This window comes from Callorhinus ursinus, unplaced genomic scaffold (genome assembly GCF_003265705.2).
Source record: "Callorhinus ursinus isolate GAN/ISIS: 27379988/994484 unplaced genomic scaffold, GSC_fseal_2.0 scaffold2, whole genome shotgun sequence".
In the NCBI taxonomy this organism is placed as follows: Eukaryota; Metazoa; Chordata; class Mammalia; order Carnivora; family Otariidae; genus Callorhinus; species Callorhinus ursinus.
In genome coordinates this window covers 79,861,952-79,884,703 of record NW_027397064.1, presented here as the reverse complement: position 1 = coordinate 79,884,703, position 22,752 = coordinate 79,861,952, and the positions used below count along the sequence as shown (strand labels likewise).

The 22,752-nt window shown below is 38.7% G+C and overlaps 1 long non-coding RNA gene across 2 annotated transcripts; it reads right to left on the bottom strand.

The window, feature by feature from the left end:
* Positions 1 to 1,148: 1,148 nt before the first annotated feature.
* LOC141374820 (uncharacterized) lies at positions 1,149 to 4,535 on the bottom strand. 2 transcript variants are annotated; one of them, XR_012381958.1, is made up of 2 exons: positions 4,442 to 4,535; positions 1,149 to 1,386 (listed from the first exon to the last, which is right to left on the bottom strand). It is a non-coding gene; the product is annotated as an uncharacterized lncRNA (long non-coding RNA). The 2 variants fall into 2 exon arrangements; XR_012381957.1 differs by lacking the exon at positions 4,442 to 4,535 and adding an exon at positions 2,626 to 3,066.
* Between the last annotated feature and the right edge of the window lie 18,217 nt (positions 4,536 to 22,752).

The following is a 22,752-nucleotide window of genomic DNA, read 5'->3' as shown; positions in this document are numbered from 1 at the left end:
GACAGTCTGCTGTAGGCCTGGAAGGTGCAGCCTCCATGAGTTCTAGAGATGCAAGGAAATAAATGTTACCAATAACCATGTGAAATTGGAAGAGGACCCCTAACAGCATTTGAGATCACCACTCTAGCCAACACCTCTACTTCAGGCTAGTGAGACCCTGAGCGGTGGACTCAATTAGGCTGTGCCTAGACTTCTGATCGACAGAAACTGTGAGACAGTAAATCTACATTGTTTTAAGCCACTAGGTTTTTAGTAATTTACTTCATGGCAATAGAAAATTAATATGAGGACCTTCCAGAGGAGCAAGGAAACCTCAACAAAAATGTGCTGGAGATAGATCACCAGATGCCTAGAGCTGAGGAAGGTAATATAGGCAACCAGTCAGAATGTACTTCACTTGTGAGGGACCACAGCAGGCAAAATATCCTCAGTGATACATTCATTGTTGAGGGAGGGTACTCCAAAAAGCCAAAAGTACCCCGCAGGTTTCCAGCACCAGCTGATAGTATTCTAGTCATGCAAGACCTCTCCTCTCCCTCTATGACCCTTTTCTGTCATAGTCATTCCCCAACTTCAAGCTGACATCGTGGGAATGAGGGTCAGAAACCATGGTTAGCAAGCTGGGGGAAAAGGGGAAAGAATGCAACATGGAGAAATATAGAAGCAGCCATTCTGGTACCTCCTACTGAGCCTGCTTGCCCACTACTAGCTTTCTACTTGCATAGGCCTAAAGTTTTACGTTTGAGTGAAGTTCTTACATTTGATGGTTACTCTAAACTAGGACTAGAAAAAGAACTGAATCTAGCTTTTCGGTTTGTTTGTGTTTTTTTTTTCTAACTAAAGTGACCACAGAACATTTTATTATCTAAAAATAAGAAGATAAATTCTGAGCTTAGCCAAGATTTTATCAAAGGGTAGAAGAAGGACCAACTGAGTTTACAGAAGCATTATTTTTAAAAAATGGAGTTGGCTATACAGTGGCACTATGCTAGTCTGTTCTTGGAACATAAGAGTTACTGAGATTTTGGGGCACCTGATTGGCTCAGTTGGTAAAGCATGCAGCTCTTGATCTCAGGGTTGTAAGTTTGAGCCCAACATTGCGTATAGAGTTTACTTAACAATAAAATCTTTAAAAAAAAAAAAAAAAAAAGAGTTACCGAGATTTTAATGATTCGACACACCAAGAAAAATCTTTCTGTCCTGTTTCTAGATAGAAATCATCAGGTTGGCAAAATGAAGAAAATTTTGTCCATGTGAACTGAGGAGAGCCTTGAAATTGATCCAGTTATAATGATAAATAATACTAATCAGGCCATGATCAAAAATTCTGCCATCAGGTTGTGCTGAATTCTGTTCCAATGGGGATCTCAGACTCCTGATTCCATCCTAGTGGAGAAAGAGAAGAAGGTTGGGGTACTCAATACCACTCTCAGATTCAAGCATAACATGGTGGTGGCAGTTCTCCTAGCAATTCTGCTTCCCCACTGAAATGAAAAGGAATTCTTGTACACTAAGAATTGAAAATTCTTCCGTAGTATCTCATCATTTATTCAGTGTATGTACACTTGAGGGCTGTCCAAATAGGATCCATAATTTACCTAACAGTCATGGTCCTCACTTCTGAAAAGACTATTGTCTAATAAACTTTTATTTTTTTAAGGATTTTATTTATTTATTTGACAGAGAGAGAAAGAACACAAGCAGGGGAAGCAGTAGAGAGAGAGGGAGAAGCAGGCTCCCCACCGAGCAGGGAGCCCCATGTGGGACTCGATCCCAGGACCTTGGGATTATGACCTGACCTGAAGGCAGACACTTAACCATCTGAGCCACCCAAGTGCCCCAATAATAAACTGTTTTTAATATAAATTTCCCTCCTGAAAGAAAGATGAGCATGAGTAGTAAGTACAAACACACACTCAGAGACATCCCCTTATTAAAAGATGTCTATGTTTCATTGAAGTATGAGAAGTGGCAAAATTGCATTTTTATTTCTATTCCTACAGAGGAAATAGTTAGAAGACATGTAGGGCCATTGGAGAGATGGAGAAGTCTCAAGTAGTAAGCAAAGCAAATAAGTATGAAGCAAATGGCCTAAGAAGAAAGCCTGAGATTTAGACCAGAGAAGGGAGCAGAGAAAAGCAGGCACAGAGAATTCACCAAGCCAGAAGCAAACGGACAGTGTAAGAACCAAGGACCCCAGCATTCCTCCGATCTCTGTGACTTAACTTCTGGTGAGCACTAGGCCTGGAGGGCAGCAGGGCCCTGGTGGGAAGGTCTCATCCCTGCATTTCACTTCTTGGCATAAGGGAGGTGGCCACTGAGGAAGCCTCCTTCTGAGCAGTTTTATCTCGTGTCTGAGAAGCTGGGGTTGACCACTGCATATTTCTAACAGTGAGTCATCCGAAGACTTACTCTAAGTCTCTGGCCATAGTCACTCTTCCTCCCACCTACATTCCCTGCCTGGAATGTCTTTCTATGACACCCTTTCATCTCCGTATTGAAATCTTGCCCTACCTATAAAACCCCCAATTCAAAACCCATCACTCCACAAAATCCACAGGCATGTACCCCTTTTCTAACATCCTATTGAATTTAGAAGGAAGGAGATGGACATAGATCACCTACCTTATAAAAAGGACTGTGTTGGATGGTCTCCATTCTGTTCCAGTTATCTCTCACTGTGTAACAAACCATCCCCTAAGCATAGTGACCTGAAATAACTGCCATAATTTATCAGGCTCATGAATGCTGTGTGTCAGGGATTGGGAAAGCACACCATAGGGACATTTCTTCTCTGTTTATCTTGTTTGGGGCCTTGATCAAAGTGACTTTCAGGTTGGGGATGACTCAATAACTGAGGACTGGAATAGCTTAAGGATCCACACCCAAGATGGCTTCTTTATTCCCATAATGGTTGCCCAAGTTGAGGTGGTGAAAAACAATCAGGATTCAGCCAGAAGGCCTACATGTGGCCACTCTAGTATGATGGCCTCAGGGTAGTAGTCAAGACTTCTTATATGGGAACTCTGGCCATTTATGACCTCACTTTGGAGGTCACATAGTATCACTTCTGTTATACTCTTTAGGCCCAAGCAAACACAGTCCATTCAAATTCAAGGGGAGGGTACATAGACCCCACATCTCAATAGGAGTAACAAAGAATTTTCAGATGTATTTTAGTCTCACCACAGATAGAGTGACACATTTAATTCTCAGAGAAATGTTTATAGAGAATATGAGTATTTATACTTCACAGATGAAAAAAAACAAGGTTCAAAGAAGTTAAGCCAGTGTATTATGAGGTCACATGCCTAGAGAAAGGTGTCCAAGTTTGTCTAATTTCAGTACCATTGATAATTTCATTTAGACTTTCTGCCACCCTTGAGTCATCATCACATTGACATTGTCCTAATTCTAAACTCTTTGAGAGCACAGATTGTATCATTTCTTTCTTATTACATACATATGGCCTAAATACCTAAGTCAATAGTGAGACTTGTCATTAATATTAGCCAACTGATTTTCAATCCTTCCCCCGGCCAAAAGCATTGTATCTTTCATCTTGCTTTCCTTCCTTATGTTGCATAGGTAAATAAACTTGACTGACACCAAGGCTACTCCCTCTCTAGGAAAAGACGGAAAGTATGGCAGAAAGTCAAGTAGCTGTTTCTTTTTTTCCATCAAAGAAAACAGTGCAAAATGTACCATTCATTAATTCAGCAAATATTTATGGAGCAGTGCTATTGACAGACACTGTTCTAGGCAATGGAGATAACCGATTGACTCAAGCCCCTGCCCTCATGGACTCACACTCTAGGGGCTGAGTTAGACAAATCAATAAAAATAAAATAAGTCAGGTAATGATAAGTGCATAAGGAAAAATCATGGGGGCAAGGGTGTAGAAAGTAACATGGTTTTAGATAGCGTGTCAGAGAATACGATTTGAGAGAAGGTGACAAAGGAAATGAGGTTAGAAAGTCATCTAAGGGTTCTGCTGCATACGATCTGAGTGTGATGGGTAGACCTATAAGAGTTGTGAAGCAATGGGGAGTGACATGATTTGATTACATTTTTTAATGTTGGCTTATGATACACTGAAAATAATTGATTATAGAAGGACATGGAATATTAAGGACCAGTTACAAATTTTTGACACTCCTTTCATTGAAGGGTAGGATCTAGTTTTCCTCTCCTTGAAACTGGGCAGGCTCTGTAATTGTTTGGATTAATAGAATGTAATGAAAGTGATGCTTTGCCAGTTGTCAGGACCAAGGCATTCAGAAGCTGGCAGCTTCTACTTCTGGTGCTTTGGAACACTCATTCATGTAACCCAGCCACCATGCTGTTGAAAGCCCCAAGGAAAGGCACTTTTGGAGATGAAGTGAGGCCCCCAGATGAGAGCCCTGGATAAGCTCATAGCCAAGAGCCAGTACCAACTTACCAGCTATATGAGTGAACTATCTTGAAAGCAGATCCTCTGGCTTCAGTCAAACTGCCTAGGTGACAATGCAAGGAGTACAGACAAGCCATCAGGCTGAGCAATTCTGAATTCCTGACTCAAAAAATTGTGAGCAAACATTTTAGTGTAGTTTGTTAGGTAACAAATAATGACTAGAACAAAGAATGAGAAAGGAGGCAGGAGGACCAATGAGGGAGCTCCTGCAATAATCTAGGTGAGAGATAAGGAGCCGAGTCTAGACTGTTGTCAGTGAGAGGCTAAAAACTATTCAGAGTCAGAACGTGTTTTTATACAGAAGGAATTACTATTTTTGATGGCCTAAAATCTTATGCCCAGAGTGAAAGTACTATGATCTAAAATTAATGGTAATAGGTTACATTATTAAGTGTTTTACTAAATGTCAGGTATTGTTCTAAAAGTCTTTTATATGATTTAACCTGATTTAAGCCTCATGACAACCTGGGAAGCGGGTACCACTATTAGCCTCTGTCACATATGAGGACACCGAGGAATGGAGGAGTTAATTGACTGTCTGAAGTTTCTTATTTGGGGAAGAGTTGTTCCTGGTAACTTGATTACAGGCTGGCTGTCTCCAGAAACTGTGTTCTTAACCAATCTTAACCTTTGTGTTATACAACATACACTACAATCTGAGTTATTCCAATAACTAGCTCTCTGACCTTTGACAAGTTACTTGACCTTCCTGGGACTCAGTTTTGTGAGTAAACTGCAGAGACTAAACAAGATGATCTATAATTTCTGAAAACTGTAACATCCTATGATTCTAAATGCCAAAATTCCTAGAATTGAGCCTGTTTGTTTCTGGAATTCAGAATGGATAACTTCAAGTGCAGTCACAAGAAATAAGAGACAGAACCCAGAGATACTCCAGGACAAACCCCCTCAAGACAAAAGCATGTACCTAGAACCAGCTGCAGCCTGTCTCCCTCTCTTCTTTCCTTCTGGCTGTAACTCAGTGTGACAGCAAGATCACCCACAGTTCAGCATTCCCCCTCCCCTAGTTCAGACAATGCTGTTGAAAAAACTACAAGTTCTCTCTGGAGCCCAAAGACCAGACCAGGTCACCATGTATGTGCCTTAGAAATTACCCCATTCTATGTAGAATGAATATTTTAGTGGGGAATGGAAAGATCCTATGCCCTCCCTACCTACCCCCGCTCACAAACCAAGAGAAAGGGTTGCTAATATTAATGGGTAGATTTCAGGTTGCTGACAAAACCACAGAGCGTAGGGCTATTGTGCATTAAAAGATTCCACCAAAGGAATCACTTTATTCTACTTCCAGCTTCTATGCCTTTGGGTAGTTAAGACCTGAACTGATTTGGTCACGTTGCTCTGGCCTCTGCCATTGTCATGTCATATGGCCAGCCTAGTGAGCTGAGCCAGATCTCCCCAGGAACCTGGCCGTCTTGCTGTCTGTCATCCTGTTTTTCCATGTGGCTAAATGGCCAGGTCAGTAAGTCAGAATCTACCTTAGACCCATATTATGCTTTGCCACTCTCCCCATGAGGTGGGTTTTACTGAATGGGCTAAGATCTACTTGGGAACTGGTTTTCTTGATGCTTTTCCTCCTCTTCTACCCACTGAACTGCAGCATTCTCATTCTTCCGGTCAAGGTCCTAGCTGGCAGTGGCGGAGTCATGGTTCAGTGGGTGGAATCCCTACACATCCTGAAAGAGAAAGACTTCTCACAACCACCTCTGGAACTGGTCACCAGCCTCTACTTTTCCCACAGCTGGACATGTCTGGGCTTGGAAACATTTTCACCCTGATCCGTTTCCTACCCTTGTCCTCATTCTACTCTAAAAGGCATCAAATAATAAATCTAGATCTTCTTACAATTTTTTGTCTCCTGGAGCATTTTAAATTAATCACTGTGCCCTTCTTGAACCATCACCCTGAACTGCCACCAAGTCTTCTCTTCAGAAAAATTAAACTTCCCAATTTGACTGAATGCCTTCTCATGGGACATGGTTCTAGACCTCATACCATTTTTTTCACTTGCCTTTGGATGTGCTCACATTGTCAAAGCTCTTGTTTAGGTGGAGCGTGAGCTTCCCCTTTGTTTATATGAATTCTAAAATCTCTTTGTGCAGTCCATGAGTGTGTTGAATTTTTAGCAGCTATATGACACTTGTGGCTCCCTTGTCTGCAGGTAGCTAAGGACTTGGGTTTAAAAGGGAAGATTTAAGAAAATGACTAGGCCCCTGACTCCTTCCTTCTCTGAGCTTAAACTCTTTCCTGCTTCTAAAAGCCAATTTCTGAGGCTTCATGTATGAAGGCATTAGCCCTTCTTGAGAAACATACTGTAGCTGGCTAGAATGGGAATCCAGCTGCAGTGCAGGGTAAGGCTACTGAAGGCGCAGGAAGGGGCCTCTAGAAGCAAAGCAAGTGGAGCATTAACAGGAGCTTCTAGTAGCATTTCATTGGTCCCCACCCACTCACAGAGTTTAAGAAACTTGCCCCAGATTGCAAAACTATTCAATAACAGAGCTGAATAAATCTGTCTGAGCAGTGTTCTTGTCCACTACTCTATACTCTCTATCTTGCTAGCTGAATATTTCTCAGATCACTGTCCATGGACCATTACATTAGAACCATAAAAATATGTATCTTTGATGCCATACCAGTCTTATTGAATCAGATTCTCTGATGGGATGCTGAAATTATCTTTTTCAGAAACTGCCCAAGTGATTCTTAAATACATCAGTGTTTGGGAACCACTATCTAACCACTCCAGTTCAACCATTCTTCACCTGGAAAAATGAAAGGGTAAAGACCAGAAAGTCCTTCAGGAAACTAACAAATTCTCCCAGGTGTGTAATGGAAACTCCTTCTCTCCTAGTTTTTAAGACTTACTAGATGCAAAAACAAAAATGAAAATAAAAACAAACAAAAAACTCCCAACTTATCCCTCAGAACATCAAGTAGGGGTTAAGCAATAATGCCCACAATACTTTTTCTTTTTCTTTTCTTTTTTTTTTTTTTTTTTTGTGGGAAAAGTGTTGATAAAAGCTGGTTGGTCTCTTGAGACTAAAGATAAGAAGATCAAAAGATTTGAATAATTGCTAGTTACTGTTCTACTGGCAAACAATATTATTACCTGAACTATCAACACCTCAGGATCTCTATGATTTAGTGACTTGAAATGGAATAGAGTTCAAGAGACAAGATGCAGCTCTAGAGGTAAACAGAACAAACCATAAATGACCTTGTAGTCCTTGATAAAGAGTTTAGATTTTATCTCCTTTGAGATAAAGAGTTGTGACAGAAACTGGTTAATTGTTCCCCAACTCTCTTTTCCTTCCTCCTAAGTAAGAGACTGCAACTGAACTACATATCTCAGCCTCCCTTTGGTTAGATGTGGTCATGTGGCTATTGTCTGGCCAGTGGGCTATGGGTGAAAGTTTTATAGTCCACTTCCAGGCCTGGGACATAAAAACCTCCCATTCTATCCTACAGGTTCTTTTTCTCCCCATCCACTAGCTAGAAGTTAAGGACTACAGAAATCTAAAAGTTGGTAGAGTCAAAAGAAGGAAGGAGCATGGGTCCCTGGCTCACCACATTGAAAGTTGCCTATTTGAACATTCATATTACACTACTGCTTGAACAAGAAATAAATTTTATTCTATTAAGATACTGATACTTGAGAATTTATTCATTATAACAACTAGCATTAACTAATGCAGGAATTATATTAACTAATACAGGAATTATAACAGTTAACATGATGAGTTCTTTTTATAGAAAAGCCACCCTGACACCACTTGGCAAAAATTAGATTCAAAGGTAAACAAGAACTTGAGTTGCTTACAAGGAATCTTCTCTGTTTAAAATAAAAAAGAGCAAAGATCAAGCATACTAATGATTATGTGGCTCAAAATGATTTCTATGGGTCATTTACTTTAGTCACCTGCCTGTGGGCAGATGAGTATCTATCAACTATCAAATCAAAGGGTTGTTTACATAATTTCAAAGAGCTCCAACAATTATATTACCTCCCATAGTAATTCAGAATTGTTCTTTGGCTCAAGATAGTTTTCTTCATATATATAGTTTCACTACATTTGAAATCTATTCTCTGAACAACTGGTATGGAAGTCCGCTAGTTTCTCCCCAAATCCATTCTTCCTTTCTCCTAAACTATCACAGCTCTTAAAAGGCCCAAGACCAACGAGCTAGAAACTGTTTTACAGCCTCTCTTGCAGCTAGGTATGACTATTTAAGTTCTCTCTGGTAGAATGAAATGAAAGTCTTGAATATAACCAACTCCAGCCATAGAGTACATTTGTTCATGTAATTGACAGTGTAGTGCTCTTTCAGAATTCCTGGCAACCAGGTACACTCAATAAATGTTAAATTACTTCCTACCTCATGTTATCTCTGTCATAAACTCAGAACAATATGCTTAATGTGATACTAGGGGTGGCTGGGTGGCTCAGTCAGTCAAGCGTCTGACTCTCGATTTCAGCTCAGGTCATGATCTCAGGGTCATTGAGATTCAAACCCCAAGTTGGGTATGGAGCCTGCTTAAGATTCTCTCTCTTTCTCCCTCTGCCCCTGCCCCACTCGAGATCTCTCTCTCTCTCTCTCTCTCTCTCTCTCTCTCTCTCTAGCTCACAAAAAGAAACAAGTTAAAAAAATATGCTTAACATGATACTGTTTTCTGAGTGGAAGGAAATGGAAGTAGAGGAACGAGAAATTAACCTTTCTGGTACATAGTACCATATTTTAAGATTCCCTTTTGGTGCTCCATTTCTAGGCCCACAGTGTCTCTTTAAGCAAAAGTGAAACATTTTAAAATATGTCTAAAGCAGCCATCATTTATCCCCTCTTTCTCACATTTATAAATGACATTCATCTTCAAAGTTTTATAAAACTAACCAGCATAATTTTTGTAATTAGAAAAAATACAGTAAGTACAAAGAATTGGAAAATGCAAAATTCTTATAATTTCATCCATAGGGGTAACTGTATCATTCTGGTTTTTAAATATATATATATTTACATATATATTATATATATAATATAATATAAAATAATATATATTAAATATATAAGTATATATACATATACAGTTAATATATTTAATTCCTTTTAATTAATATTTAATATATACATTTAAATAAATATATTAGTATACACTTTATCTTGTTTTTACAGAAACAAGATCATAAATGCATGGAGTTAGGTAACTTGCTTTTTTTTCTTTTTTGTTCTTTTAGTCTCTTTTAAAAATAATAGCTTTATTGAGGTATAATTTACATAGTGTACAATATAGTTTTAAAGTGTACAATATAGGTTTTTTTTTTTAGTATATTTAGAGTTTGCAGCCATCTAACTGCAGAAAATTTTCACCACTCCAAAAACTTAATATCCATTAGTAGTCACTCCCAATTCCCTCCTTTGGCTAGGCCCTGGAAATCACTACTTTCTGTCTCTACGAATTTGTCTGTTATGGACATTTCGTATCAATGGAATAGTATGTATATGGCCTTTTGTGGCTGTCTTCCTTCACTTAACATGTCTCCAAGTTTTATCCATGTTGTAGCATGTATCAGTATCAGTACTTTATTCCATTTTTAGACCAAATAATATTCTGTTGTACAGACATACCACATTTTATTTATCCTCTCATCAGCTGATGAACATTTAGGTTGATCACTTGCTTTTTTGATTATCAAGTTTTTATTAACATGGAATTAAGACTCTGTTTCGTGTCTATGGAGTATTCCATTGAAGAAGAACCAATGCATTGAATGAGATGCACCGTGTTTTTTAATCCAATTCCCTGTTTACAAACTATCTTGCAATAAACATCCCAATAGACAAACCTTAGCAGTTCTGTCTCACTTCAATTTAGAGTTGGGCAACTTGGGATTGACTTTTTTTCCTTAATGCCACTGTACTCTGGGAGGGAAAGTAAGTGCAAATATGGGGAGGAATAGGGCAATGGGTGAGAGAGCCAGGCTACTTTCTTATCCTCCATCAGGGAAAACAGCTTAGGAATACGCCCCTGAAAATGTCTGTAATCCTACAAATAAAATTATTTGCCTGACCAAGGGCAGACGTAGGTCCTAGACTGCCAGCGGTGGTTCTAGCCGCTTTCAGATCTCAAGCAGCCTGAGGCAGTACTCTCTCAGCCCCAAAAGGCTGAATATAAATTGTGCTTGTTGGCAACTTCTGCCGACGTGCTGCCTGACACATGGCTAAAAGCCTTTCTCAGAGCCGAGAATAAATTCCAAGACAGCAATGACAGTATAACAATGATGCCACATGTTAAAGTGTTTAAAAACCCTCATCAGGAGTCAGCATCCAACACAACATCCTTTACATAGATGGATCCTGCACACTGGAAGGCAAGTGGGAGGACGGTGTGCTATGCTAAAGAAGAGGGAGAAGAAAGATTGTTCTGCAAAAGGTTATCAGATGGTGAGGGTTTTAGGCACTATTTAGACGAAGTGGCCCCTGTTCCACCCTTACCTCTCCAAGCTCAAAGGGATCAAGTTCTTCTAAGGCATTTCAGTCATGAGCAGATGTCTACTGTGCAACAAGAAAATGAGACAAAGGGGAATACAGCATCACTTGAAAGAGCATAATAAACACAAATTATGCTGCCTCCAATGGACCGTACGGCTTTCATTTGCAATCTGGCTTATTCCACGTGACTTGTTTCAAAAGGATTCAGGTTTGTTCTGGGAGGGAAAGGTGGGAGGTGGGTAGGCTGACATTGTGTCTTGAGGATCAGCTTCTGTAGGGTGTCCACACAGGACATGTGCTCTAAGAGCATTTTGGGGAGTTAATGGTTTTGCTTAAAAAGCAAAATCATGAAAGGGAAAAGTTTGCCAGCCTCTTTGAAGAGAGAAAACTTATCCCTTTTTAGCAAGAATTTGCCACAGACTAATTTTTTAACCAATAAAACTATGTGTGTGCATGTGTATGGGTGTGTGTGTTTTCAGAGAGTTGTTTTGCAAAAGGAACATGCCTTGAGATTTACAAGAAGAATTGGCAACATGAAGCGAACTGAGGGACCTTCTTGAGTCAAAAGAAAAAAAAAATCCCCGGTGGTTTCTGGCTCACAGATACTCTGCAAAATGTCCTGGGATGGGGACCATCTGGACAAAGATATTCCCACCCTACCAAACAAAATGCAAGTTAGAAAACAGGAAAAACACACCCCCACACACAAAGCAAGCCAAGAAGCCAAATGATTGAAGGGCAACAACTTTGCACAATGCAGGAGGAAGTGGAGATCCCCAGGCACCTGGGGAAGCAGAACTGCTCACAATCCTGGGGGAATGCCCCCCAGAACACCCCAGGAGAGGGAAAGAGCATAGGTCCTGATGAATGTGGGGCTAGCGAAGACTGCCTGGCAAAAAGGGATACAGGAAGATAGGAAATGGAGAAATTTCCTTTTCATAACCATCTTCCATGCTGTCTCCAAGCACTCAAAACCTGGTCAAGATAAAGGCTACTTTCTGGATGGCTTTGAATGATAGAATGACGATTTCTTGGGGTTATTTAGTATGTTTAAACTGTTAGGAGGTCTAAAACAGTGCAAGATTTCCTCTGCTAAATCAGATGAACAGTCAAGTTATCAAACATATAAGCAAGCGTGCAAGATAGTCACAAATACACAAGGAACTTTCATTGGCATGATATACTATCTGCAAACCTAACCAAACCTTTCTAGTTTGCTAGTGTTTACTATAACACTTTTAAAATTCTTCTACTCAACTAGATTTTCCGAACTTATAGATTTGAAAAAAACTTTCATATTAGAGATCAATGGGAATAACCCACACATGTGTGCTGTGGTATCACTGTTGTTTTCATGATGTTGGTTTTCCAAGTACAGTAAAGATGTCAGGCTCTCCATTCTTTACATAGGAAAATTACCAATGATTTTATTTAGAGTGGAGTCTAAACACGTACAACATTGTTTTCCCATCAGAGTGGTGAGGGCATGCTTTCCTCTGCATCTCATAGCTCAACACCTCACTTTTCCCCCTCTTCCGATAAACCACTTCAACATCTAATTCTTTTCCCTGTATCTTTGAACTGTGCAATCGGTCTTTTCCGCCCATCAGCAGCCCATCCTTCTCCATTTAAGAAAGCTGTTGGTTATGGACTTCTGCTTTCCAGAACAGCTATTCACAACCTGTGGCCCACCATTCTGTGCTGGTCCAAAAAGACTTGGCAAGTGATCCAAAGTGTCCTCCCTACATAGAGGTGAAGTAAAGACAAGTTGACTGCTGCCTGTCAAACAAAATAACCTCACAAAGACACACAGGGAATCACTGATCCAGACCACAGGATAGTCTCCAGCTATTATCAGAGTTTTAAAAAAGAAAATCAATCCATGTGGCCAGGCCAGAAACATTGTGGTGCTGGTTGCTAAGCATCCACTTTCTAGTCAGGAATTTTGCTCCACCATCCAGCTTCCATTACTTTGTGATTTTTTCTTTCTAAAATGCTTTTGTTTGTGTATGTGTGTATCTCTCCATTTTCACCTCTGAAATCAGAGATAAAAAGACATAGGCACTTTAAAATTAATCCATTTAGAAAAAAGAAAATAAAGCAAAGAAAGATAGTCCTGTGGTAGTCTTCCTTCCTACTTTCCTTCCTTCCTTCCTCTTTTCCTTTTTGGCAATGGAATGCTTTTCCCCGGAAGAATATTAAAATTAACCACACTATATACAAAGGTAAAAGTGGGGATGCTCTGGTCAGATGGGATAAAGGAGCCTGATCCTTGCTCCATCTCCCCCTTCCAGTACTGCTTTCCTCTGTCAGCCAGAGAGACCAATCCACTGCATCCTACAGATCTACAAGAGGTCTGAAAACCACTGGTTTCATAGAAAGACCATTGGGTGGGTGTCAGGAGACCCAGATTTTCATCTAGAAATGGATCTCAGGCCATTGTCATCCCATGTCAGGAACCAGAAGGACCGGGATTATCTAGGAGGCAAGAGACAGTCTCAATGGTCACCCTGGTGGAAGAGAGTTGGCATAGCTCCCATGCTTCGACAAAAGTAGCTCTTCTTAGAGCTGGTTCCTATATTGGGGTTCCACTGGAGTTCTAGAATTTGTAAAACTACTTGAACAGGTGATATCTAAGGTCACTTCGAATCATGAAATCCTATACTAAGGTTCCAACTTAATTGTAGTCCATCTAACTTTTCTTTGGAGAAAATACTATCAGAAAGGCCAATAAATATAGCCAATTTATTCATTTGCCAGCTGCTGAGCAAATATTATTTTCCAGTGCTCCCTCCCTTGTTATGCTTAAGTTCCCATAGTAAAGATAGCTGGCTACTTCTTTCAGAACAGAAAGATAATCATGACAGTTCGGGAAGCAAGGTATTACTTAATTCAGTTCTCTTCCTTAAAAATGGTTTATTACAGCCATGTACATAAGATGTAATCACTTTAAACCCAATTAACTTTTTTGAGTTTGACCCAATTCAAATCTTTCAGCTATAATGCTGTTCCCAAGCATACACATTTTAGAAACTCATCTTCTTTGTAGTTACTCAAATTATACCAAGCATCAGTAGGTTGTTTGTATAAAAATTACATACTGAAGAAATAATGGAACTATCATAACTTTTGAAAAAAAAAGCAAAAATTAATCCCCAAATAAACCAACTTTACCTCTATTCTTAATTTTGCCTATTACCTTCCAGTTCCTATGTATACTATACAAAGCTATTACCATGGTGTCCATATCAATTTGCAATATGATTTTCAATCATTTTGTAAAGAGTGTTAAGTTTCTACATTTCCTTTCTGGTTATGATTGGTAAAGACTGTGGAATATTCCATTGTGTTGATGAATTATAGTTTGTTAACCATTCCCTGACTGTATATCAGTCAGAGATCAAGCAGCAAGAAAAGCTCAGAATCATAATGCCAGAGGCTATAGTTCTGCTTATGAAGACCTATCTCTGAACCACCAAAATACTTTGCTTGTCTCTGCTTGTCTCACATTAGCACTGAGTCAAGGGTTAGTGGGCCTCACTTAATGTTCTCAAGGCTAGAAAATATATATGGTAAATGGAGTGCAAAAAACATACCATAGAGGGACTTTTCAGCCTACCTTGGCCTCTAAATACAGAGAAAATTGGAAATGTGAACCTGCAAAGTTTCATCAGGTTTTGATCAAGGATCCCAGGTTGTAGACACTACTATAACCAAGTCATTCTTGGTTACCTTTGATCCTGCCTTCCAGGAAAATCTAAGTCAGAAATTTCTATAGGGGTAACTCAGTTGGTAAGTAATTTCTTCTTTTGAAGTATTTATGTGAAATATTATGTGAAATAAACTCACAAGTTTAGGAGCTGGAAATTTTTAAGGATGGATCCATGGGTGGTACCTAGGAAATATGTCCTCATCTAAACACACTTCTGTTTGGTGTTCTATGAGCATTTGGATATTGTGAACAAAGTTTTTGTCATCTGCTAAAACATCAGACAACACTGAGCCTTCAGAATGGATAGGCCTTGATTTCTTCAACCAGAATGTGGTTTTCAGATGTAGTGGGTGATTATTCTGATTATGTTCCACATATGTTCAGAGGGTTTGTTAACAAGAGCCTAAAAATGTCACTTTTTAGACAACTTCCTTTTTGTTCTTCTCTTACTATTAGTCCTTGTCATTCTTGCTCTAAAACATGCTAAAAAATTCCAACCTTCCAATGCTGTTTGCACCTTTCTAATGCTCATAGCAGGTACATGGGGCTGTATAAATACTAACGAGGAAATCAGTCTCTGAAAAGTGCTAAATAATCACATTGTTGGAGTTATAACAGCAATACAAAGCACTTCCATTTTCACAAGTACATTTTGAATGTAATAAAATAAAGAGTGTTAGTTAAACAGAGACATTTGCACCACGGGAGGTTGCAGAACTATTCAAAGGTAACAATGATAGAGGTTAATATATGAAAGAGGCTGTTGGGAACAGAGTATTATTATTTTAAGTGGAAATATACTTACATCATTCAAAAGGAATGGGACTGCTATCTCATTATGATGGGTCCTCAAGTTTGTGATTTAAAAAAAAATACAAATTTGCATGGGATTAGTATATCATTCAATAAAAGCTGAAATGCCTCCAGCATTTTCCCATCTTCTTTCTTTTTTCACTATACCCTTACAAGTTCAGTATGTCAACTTGGGACAGACTACTAGCTTGGAATGAACTTTGATTCTCAGCAACCGCAATCATGCTGCAAAGAATAATGACCACTTTCCTCAGCCACCACCAGAGCTCACGTGTCTAAGAGAATGGAATCCTAGCCTTTGTCTTCCCCTAGGAAACCCATTATTGGGACTTTGAAGATGGGAACTCCATTGCAATCAACAACACCAACCACCTGGAAGCATTTTGTGCCAAAAATAAGTATACTTTAGGCCTCCTTCCACACCCCTTCTTTTAACATTTCGAAACTATACTTGAACAATCACTAATTTTTTTGAGAATTTTACTGACTCATCCAGTCATAAAAGATAAACGCACAAACTAGTACTTACTTTTCCAGAATTGTCCTAAATGCATTTAAAATTCTCTTTCTACTTTCCTTGCCTCCCAACCTCATACTTGATACAAGGAAAATTTAAAGATACATTGGATTCCTTTAGTACCTTGGACCAGCATGATTTGGCCTTAATGAACAGTATTCCATCAAACGTGTTTTTTAAAAACTTTCCTTGCCAAGGTCATTGTATAATAGAAAGGCAGGAAATGTCTCTATTATTACCTCTATTCCTTCTTTGCAACCCTCACAACTCCTTAGTCAATCAACTACTTCATTGTCAGGGTGTTCAAAGATCTGCCAAAATAATAATAATAATACCCCTCAAAAAATAGTTATAGTTCTGGGCCTCAGGGAGCTTTCAAACATGTCTTATTCTTCTAATTCATAGGGTGCTCATTGATTGGCAAGAATCCCTAATTCCCCATCAGTTTGTTTGTCCCCATTACTGAAACATTTTAAGTTTCAGTAAACAAAAATCTCACTAGACCCTAGGAAAACAGCAGAGCATATTAATCTAAAACAGACATCAAATCAAATTGCACTTCTGCCACCCTCTAGCTTTTGATGTGCAACAATTACTTCTCCAATCCTCAGTGTCATCATCTGTAAAATAGGATGACTGCGCTTATTGGGATTCTTGTAAGGATTTAATAAAATGTTTGTGAAGTAGCTACCTCAGGACTTGACACAAAATAAGCCAAAAAAATGAGGTTGTTTTTTCATCAGCTTTGTATTTAATTTTATCCATTTCATTTTGTTCAGTGATGGCCACTTACCCAAGACTAAATGAATATACCCTCTACACATGTCTCAGAGGTGAAATCCATCTGTCCTATGTTATCTTCCTTCTGATGGTCTGTTAACTTCTAATATACTCTTAAATTACTGCTTGTTAACTTCTCACATGGATTATAAATGCTTTTAGGAAAAGAACCGTATCATATCCTTTTCTGCTGGAGAATCATTTGGGGAGAAGATCACTTTTGGAACACTATTAGGTGCAAAGTGCTCCACACATTGTTCAATCACTCAGCAACCTTTACTGAGAGCTTGCTGTCTACCTATAAATATACCAAGATGGTTCATAGGCCTCCAAAGGTTTACCCTGGGTAAAGGTAACTTTTCACATTTTGGTCCTTATTTTGTAGAAGGCTCATGTTTAGAACAATGGGGCCACTCCTTTCAGTGTAGTTTTACACTGCCAGCAACTCTACCTGTTTAAACATCTCAATGTGAACAGGAAGATCAAGCTCTGCTAGAAAGTGTTCATGTACAATAAACACAGAGTAATAAAGATATCACAATTTTGATGCAAGTCTGCAGGGAGCCCAAGGATCTCACAGTCATATAATGTTATAATTTCAAAAAGTTTTAATGAGCATCTGTAGGAATTGAGTTATAATGCTTTTTTTCAAAAGATTTGCAACATGACATGAATTCCCCATCAAAGTGAACCTCACGTTAGCATCCATTTTAAAGCGTTACAAAAATGACATTATTGCCCAACATCTATTTTATCATCTGGTGATTCTGTTTTAAGATTATAATGGTGAAGTTATTTCAGCAGAAGCCAGAAGAGACCCTTATGCTGCCATTATCCTTAGATTACTTTCCTATTACTCCCACATCAAGCTCATGGCTGGGAGCATAGACAATCATCTGGTCAGAGGAGATGGTAGGCTGTAACCTTAGCCCATTCTCAGATTCTATGCAGGGCCCCACCTTATCTGCTCCAAAGAAGTGATTGTCTATTTGTTAGGCAATATAGTTGTTGGTATGCTCTTAACGTTGCGTCCCTTCTCCCCAGTTCTTACATTGAAAGCCTAATACCCAACGTGATAGTATTAAGAGGTAGGGTCTTTGGGAGGTGCCTAAGTCACTAGCACCTGAGGGTAGAGCTCTCATGAATGGAATTAGTGCCCTGTAAAAGTGACACCACATAGATCCCTTGCCCCTTTCCACCACGTGAGGACGCCAAGGGAAGGTACAAGCTATGAATCAAGAAGAGGGTCCTCACCAGAAGACAACCATACCAGTGCTTGATATTAGACTTATCAGCCTTTAGAATTATAAGAAATAAATGCTTGTTGTTTATAAGCTACCCAGTCTGCTGTATTTTGTTATGGCAGCCTGAATGGACTAAGACAGCTGTCAATTACCAAATACAATTTCTAGAAATTCAGAAAGAAAACATGTTCTGATTTCAATTCTATTTTAATAAATTATATTTCCTTCTTTGGCCCAAAGTGTCTTAAGTTGAAAGATCCACAATAAATGTGATGATCTGTCTACTGGTAAGATATGTAGATATTCTTTCATGGATAGAGACTGTTAATAAAAGCCATCATGCTGTTCTTTGTAAAAGTGGTGGGGGGTGGGAGGGATGGGGTGGCTGGGTGATAGACATTGAGGAGGGTATGTGCTATGGTGAGTGCTGTGAATTGTGTAAGACTGATGAATCACAGACCTGTACCTCTGAAGCAAATAATACATTATATGTTAAAAAAAAAGGAAAAGATAGTAGGAAGGGAAAAATGAAGGGGGGGAAATCGGAGGGGGAGATAAACCATGAGAAACTGTGGACCCTGAGAAACAAACTGAGGGTTCTGGAGGGGAGGGGGGTGGGGGGATGGGTTAGCCTGGTGATGGGTATTAAAGAGGGCACGTTCTGCATGGAACACTGGGTGTTACACGCAAACAATGAATCACGGAACACTACATCAAAAACTAATGATGTATGGTGATTAACATAACATAATAAAATAAAAGTAACTACTATACATATGATTAGTAGAAAATTATTTTTGCATATTTAAGCTATTTGAAATAATCCACTCAGACTAAATTTGTTATCAGAAGTCTCCACTACCATACCTCATATATAAATGGCATTCAATTACATGCTGAAAAAAATAAGTAACTTACATATTCATGGAACTTTTATTAAAGCCTTGAATTTTATATTCTTGACATTAGCAAACAAAACCTCACTAACTTTCATGGTGACACTAAATATTAAACACATATTCACTCGTTCATATTTTTGGAAGACATGAGAAAATTTTAAGGTAATGTGAGCACATTGCCATCACTATTACTGGAGAGATTAGAGTCCCTCAAATAGAGGGGCTGGTTTTTTACCTCAGTTATAATTTTTATGTTGAATGTGTTCAGTTATAACCTATAGGGAAAGCCTCTAGCACACTGCCTCAGACACAACAGAGACAGACAATAAACGCCGAGTATCATCTTCCATTCAAAATTCAAATAAGAATAGGAGCAGCAAAGTTCTCATGCTAAAGATGTCCTGCATCTTGCCCCCACTTTTCTGGTTAAGAAGAGCAGAAGTCAGCTGCTGGAGAACGGAGACTGCCTCTTTTATCCACTGCTGCATCTCTAGGATCCAGAGTAGTGTCTGGCACATAACAGGCATTCAATAAATGATTGTTGGCCAACTAACCATCTCTTCCCCTCCCGCCCCCAGTCACCCCAACCTTGCCTCTCTTCCTGTAATATCACTGGATGCTAAACCCAGGAGGAAAGAACAGGCAAGGAACAGAGAGGAAGGTGGGTCAGGGCTGGGTATGTAGATGAAGGTCTCAAGGCTTGGGACTTTTAGCTCTAAGTCACCTATAAAAGCATTAAAGATTAATGCAAAAATGCACTATTCAGACCTGACTGTTCATTATGGTAAATAACGCTTTGTTTGAAATTTGTAAATAAAAAAATATTTCTTTAAAATTCACCGAGGTTTCCATCTTAATCACTAAGACCTTTGGAATAATTCAGAATGGCAAGAGATTCAGATGGGGAAAACATTTTAAAATGCAAATCAATATAGGAATCCCATAAAAAGATTGAAAAGCAGTATCATTAAAAAAAAAAAAGAACAACTAGGTTCTTACTTTATTTTCTGAAACAAAAATTGAACAAGGCATGGTATACTGAATCACTTCAAAGGGTCATCAATCTCCAGATTAGAAAAACATCACATTCTAGGATGCCATGATATTGGCAGGTTTATAAATCAGCCTCATTTTTGTTTAATCATTTCAAAAAATATATATAAGATTTGCGCCTCTAGTCTTTGCAGAGGTAAGCTGATCCAGAAAAAACAAAAACAAAAACAGTATATACACACATTGTTATTTACACATGCTTACATAGAGACATATACACACATATATTTATTAGGAAAAAAATGTGCCTACATTTGATCCACATTCTTTTTTTTTAAGCCAATATTCAGAAAGATCCAACTTGAATTCTAGACTCTATTCAGCATGGTTTTACTGCCTATTATTCCCCATTTCAGCCCACTAGATATATGTTTTCCCCTACAAATAATATAGCACAAATATTCTGTTGGCAATGTGGGAATAATGCTAAATACAGCTAGAACTCTATTAAAACACACACACACACACACTCACACACTCACACACACACTCACACATGCACACACACACGTGCATGCACACTTAAGCTTAAGCTACATGGAGGCTAGAGATTATTTTCTTCATGGCTTGAATCAAGAAGAATTTAACTTATTTTGTAATGTTATATTCTTATAGGAGATGTTTAGAATTTCCAGCCAAAAGAATGTTTATATTCTAACAGTTATATTTAATTTTTTAAAAGTCAGCTTAATAAGCCAGCCACATTTCTGGAAACATTTAGGTTCTCTCAGCCTGGTATTGTGAGGAGGAGTAGGGTGTTACATTGCGATAATGAATTATAGATATTCTCCACTGAATTGAAATTTCACTGCTATTAGTAAAATAGGATATAATTCTAAAGGAATGTTGGAATATTCTTGAACATATGGGGCAAATTATAAGTAAGATAAAATAAGTCAAATGGGAGGTGTACTGTCATTATGTAGAAAGAACTGGCTGACTTCAAGAGGTGTGATTCTTGAAGTCAAAGGCCAAAGGTCACTTACCCCACATGTATGCGCTCAGTAAATGTTGCCTTAAGTAATGAATAGATGTTAATTTAAATAATGAATCTCCACTTTACAGACTAACGAGTTGTGATGCAGAAAATTTAAATACCTTGTCCAGATCACACTTTTTAGAAGCTAGAGCTTGAAACCCAGATCTGAGTCCCCAGCAGCAGCGCAGCTCCACACCATGCAGACAGCTCAGGTGTAGACACACCCAATCTTGCAAAGGGAAGAGAGGAAAGAGCTGTAGGGAAGGAGACAAAGAAAGAGAATGGAAATATATGGAATTGTACAGTGGGGTAAATGGGAGCATGCAGAGTCCAAAATGACAAGTCCAAAGGATGGGAGCCAAACTCAAGTCCATCCCAGGCAGGAATGGGTTCCAGGCAGAAAAGAGAGGACTTTGAGACTTCTACAAGGTGGTAGTTCTTATTAGGGAGCAGGGTTATACACTAGAGATTAGATAGGTAGAAGCCAAGTCAAGAAGAGACTCCTGGCCTACTGGCGACAGGTCCAGAGTAAACCCCAGAACACTGAGTGCATTCACCTTCCACATGGAGGAAATGCAGCAGAGAGAACGGAGGCCAGGACTCTATTCAGAATATCAGTTGGGATTGCCTGACCCCACATGGATGGGAAGGCCTCAGTATGAGCCATTGCTAGACCAACCCTACCTCTATTAGGAATGTGCCTACAGACACTATATCCATTCGGTGCCCACTGGTTCCATGGCTCTGGAAGGACTGAGCCTGCTGGGGCCAGCTTGGTGGGGCTAGGACAGGCAAAGACAACTCACCCAGCACTGCTTCCATAAAACACATGACATCCAATGTCCCCATGTCACAAAAATAGGCATAAATGTTGGCTTGGTAATTTCAAGGCTACATAATAATCAGCCAAAGGTAGAGATACTAAGATTATAGTAAAAATTTAATCACATAATAGAAGCCAACTAAAAGAAGCAAAATGATGGGACATGGTGCTATGGAAGATGGCATGAAGTGGAAAAACATGAAAAAAAGTTTAAACTCAGTCTTGAAATATCAATATGCATTTTAACCAAAAATTGTAAGGGACTTATAACAATAATACTATATGCAGAGATTGATTCTGGTACTCTCCTATTTGAAAATTAAGGGCATGTATTAGGAATACAACTTGACTGTAAGTATACAGAGCCTTAAAAGTTGTGTTTTTACTTAGTGATTCTACTTTTCAGTATCCCTCATGAAGAAATAATCTGGGATTCAGATACTCTTAAAACTACAAGTTTCATCACACTATTACTTATAATACTGAAGAAAGTTGGAATTGCCTAAATATCCAAAAATAGGTGAATTACAGTACATATATTCCATAAAGCATTAAATAATCATTAAGCATGTTGATTTTGAAGAATTTTAAATACCATACTGTTTGTCAACATAGACCACAAAATTATTATATGGCACATGATCCCAATCATGTTTGTATATGTATACAAAGAAATGTGTCCCTATGCTTTTGTTCATATATATCTCATATACATATATATTTATATACATAGATATAAAACAGATAGAGATGAAAAATATATATTTATATAAGACACAGAAAGAGACTAAAAGGAAATTGAATAGAACTTCATCAAAACATAGTACTTTAAAAAGAAGTTTTTATTTAAATTCCAGTTAGTTAACATACAGTATAAGATTCGTTTCAGGTATACAGAGTGAAGTAAAGGGCCTGCACGGGAGTTGGGCACACTGGTTTTGTTAGCACCATAACATCACTAGGGTGAGGGGG